This window comes from Manis pentadactyla, chromosome 11 (assembly GCF_030020395.1).
Source record: "Manis pentadactyla isolate mManPen7 chromosome 11, mManPen7.hap1, whole genome shotgun sequence".
Taxonomy (NCBI): Eukaryota; Metazoa; Chordata; class Mammalia; order Pholidota; family Manidae; genus Manis; species Manis pentadactyla.
Window position 1 is genome coordinate 81,322,828 of NC_080029.1, and position 3,956 is coordinate 81,326,783.

A 3,956-nucleotide genomic window follows, 5' to 3' on the forward strand; every position below is an offset into this window, starting at 1 on the left:
AAGAGAGAGAATGTTGGGGACTTAGACATTTAATCACCATGAAAGTGGGGGTAAGAGACAAATTTACCTAAGTCAGCAAGACCTGGAAACTGACCAGTGGACATCTGGGTTGTATATATTTTTCCTTCAACAATGCTTAAGAATGCATAAGAATTTCCATTCAAAACACACAGGAACATTGATACAATATAGCCTAGTCCAAATGACTTACACAGGTTCTGGTAAGACCGTATTTGCTATTTGCTTCATTGAAATATTCCATGGAGACATATTTTCTCTCAAACTGACTTAACACTATTAACCTCCTGCAATTCTATATGACTATATGACCTACACACGTATGGATTCTAGTTCTTGAGAGGCTGTCTCTGACCAGAGCTCACAGTCCTCAACAGTTTTCTCAGGGCCTCCTTCATCTCCTTGTTCCGGAGGCTGTAGATCAAGGGATTTAAAAGTGGAGTCATCACAGAATAAAACAGAGTCACAATTTTCTGGATCCCTGCTGGTTTGCCTGCTGTTGGGCTCGCATACATCACCATGATGGAGCCGTAGAAAAGAGACACCACAGCCAAGTGGGAGCCACAGGTAGAGAAGGCTTTACACCGGCCTTCCGCTGAGGGGACTCTCAGCACAGCCCTGATCACCAGGGTGTAGGTGCTGCTAATGAAGAGGAAGGTGGAGAAAATCAGGACTGAGTTGATGATGGCAGAGGTGATCTCAGTGGCAGGAGCTGGCACACAGGACAATTAGAGAAGGGGTCCTGGGTCACATAAAATGTGATCAATAGTATTGGGGCCACAGAAAGGAAGCTGGGAGATGAGGTAAACTGGGAGGAGAAAAAAGGAGAAGCCACACACCCAGCAGCAGGCTCCCATTCTGATGCAGCGCTGAACTTTCATGACAGTGGGGTAGTGCAGGGGCCTGCAGATGGCAAGATACCTGTCAAAGGCCATGGTGGACAAGAAGAAGGTCTCAGTGGTGCCCATGGAGAAGTAAAACTGGAGGAAGCAACCAGAGAACAAGATGATCTGGTCCCAGAGAGAAAGTTGGCCAGCATGTTGGGGACTGTAGAAGTGACATAGCAGATCTCCAGGAAGGAGAAATTGGCCAGCAGGATATACATGGGGGTGTGGAGGTGGTTGTCCCAACTCACTGCACAGATAATGCTCAGGTTTCTGGTTAGTGTCAGGATGTAGATCACAGAGAACAGTGAGAAGAGGAGGGCCTGAGTCTCCCAGGAACAGGGGAATCCAAGGAGGATGAATTCACTCTCAGGGTCAGAGTGATTATTCCCTCCTGATGTTTTCATTTTTCTCCTAAAATTGTAATTACAAGACATCACCATGTCACAAAGGACTCTACAGATTTTCTTAGGAGATGTTCTCTGAATTTCTCTACAGTTCAACTAACAACATAGTTTTAGATCATGGAATGATTCTCAGCATTCTTAGCTCCAGTCTGATCCTGGGAGGAAGTCAGGGACTCGGGCGGTGTGGTGCTTCTTACACCCTTATTGTTACAATCACACCCATCATGGCTCATATCACAAGTGTTTTCATTTCCTCAGCACTACATAAAACAACATAGCTTCTCTCTTGCCATTTAGAGGCTTTTAACCTATGTCAGGAACATGAACCTGGGCCAAACCTATATAAGGGACATATAGAGGTTTAATCAATTGCGGTTCAAGCTCTGTATAAATAGAAGACATTGCAAGAATGTATAACCACAAAGCAAGAGTTTTACTACTGTAATCTTTAGTTATACCACATGGGTAGTTTTACATGTGGTTTCTTTCCACATAGTATTGTGAATATTGTGAAGGAGATAAAGAAAACAACATTTCATCAATGAATCCTACAGTACCCTGTTTCCCAATTCTGCTTTAGTTTTCTGTAAAGGACAGATGGCTACCTGGCATTGTTATATATTTACTATGTATTTTCTGCCCCCAACCACCTGACCATGAGAGGAGGGTATTATTTTGCTCACTGACACCTTCTCAGTATCTAGGACAGTGTCTGTCATATTATAGGTGCTCATTTAAATATTTGTTGTCTCAGTCAACGAACATGCCCTGAAAGTAACCTGTTAGGAAAACAACTGCTTATAGTCTAGGAGAAAAGTTTTTTAAAATTCAAAGACCAAAATCTTCAGTTTGCTAAAAACAAAAGCAAGGTAACAAGGACTTTCTTTGTTAAGGGCTATACCCTGAGTCCAAGTAAATAGGAGATCTGTCATAGGAGCCTATTCAAGACAGCCCCATCCAAGCTACGTCTCTTTCTGAAGGACTTCGTCTTTCTTCATGCTCCCCCTCATCCCATCATCCACTCATCCACTTTACTTTGTGCTTGTTTATTGTTGCTAAGTTATAATCATGATCTATAGGTGTGTGTGTGTGTACACGTGCAATGTTCTTTGCTCTCTTCTTTCTCAAATTGTTTCTGTATCTAATTGTCCATATCTTTAAATAGTTTTACTGAATGGCTTTTATAAGCATTTCCCCTTATTTTTAAGTAGATAAGTGAACTGATTTAGTTTTCTTCCTCTAAAATTTATCTATAGTCTGTGACTGATATATTTTCCCTATGTTACCAGCCAATGTGTTTCAATAGAAAAATATTTTACTACCTGTTTTTTCTTTCCCCCCATTTTCAGGGTCAGGAAATCTGGTATCTGTGACTTGAATAAGTAATAAGGTATAGAATAAAGTTGTCATTCCACAGTTTATTCCTGGCCTATGTGATTTGTAGCTCAGCTAACATCTCAAAGTAAAATATTTTTATTAAATATATTACTTACATATTTGTAAATAAAGCACATGTAACCTACCATTAATTTAGACCAGTCTGATGCTGGAGGCCATGTTAATTAGTTGAGAACATAGCCAGTTTCCATTATGAGGAAGGTAGTCCTATTTACATTTTCATATAGAGAAAATACAGCAGAGGGTTAGAGGAAAGGGAAAAGGACATTGCGGAGAAAGCTGTGCTGTACTTTACTTACCCAGAGCTGTTGTGATTCTCATCATAGGATCTGGTAGAAAGCAGATGTCGAAATTTCAGTTTCTGGCACCTGGAATTTGCAATAAATCTTGGTGTCCTGGTTCTCTCACTTCATCAGGAGAACGTTGGCAGCAAAGCTGAGCATAGTGGTCCTCAAATCCAAGTTTCTTAGCAGGCTTCTAAAAGGAGCTGAATGTCAGAAGATAATGTTACCAAGTTTAGAAATTATTTAAAGCATGCACAATGACCATAATTGCTTACACAGCTTGGAAAGGTGGTTACTGGCAGCTATGAGGGGTGCTTTGGTTTTTCATGATTTGGGAAGGACCAATTACATCCTGCCTCTAAAGGGGCGTAGGTAGCAAACACATTGTGAGACAGGGCTAGGGTGTCCTCCGTAGCCCATCTTGGAGGGGTGGTGATTCTTAGTGCCCTGTGTGTGTCCTCAGGCCTTACTGCTGAGCTCCAGGCCCCCATACACTTTTTAATGAAACTGCCAAGGTTTGTTTCTGACCCTCCTGGATTACCCAACTTTTCCCAGTGGCCTCATCTAGGGATAACAATGAGAAAGTTTTGGCCATCTCTGAGAGTATGAGGTCTAAATTGGTCCAACCTCCAGGGGAAAAGGGAAATATGAAGCCTGGGTCAAAGATGAAGAATGTTTTCCTTAAGCCTTGGATCAGAATATTAACTATATCCAGGAGCATCTGCATAGGTTTTTATAATAATGAAGCTATTTTCCCACAGAAGAGCTAATACTGGGTTTAGGAATGATAATGTAAGAGCAGAGAGTTCCACGAAACCAAAGGAGAAAAAAGACAGGTTAGTTGTTACAAAGAATTTACAAAACAGCTCAAAGCTTGTTCTATCTGTTCCCTTCTTTCCATTAATTCTACATATATGTAAGGTCCAAGTGTGCTGTGCTAGTGTTGGGATTTGGGGATCAGTAAC

General features: G+C 41.4%; 1 pseudogene; it reads right to left on the reverse strand.

Annotated features, from left to right (window-relative positions):
• Nucleotides 1-302: 302 nt before the first annotated feature.
• LOC130679423 (olfactory receptor 11G2-like) lies at nucleotides 303-1,309 on the reverse strand (annotated as a pseudogene).
• Nucleotides 1,310-3,956: the final 2,647 nt, after the last annotated feature.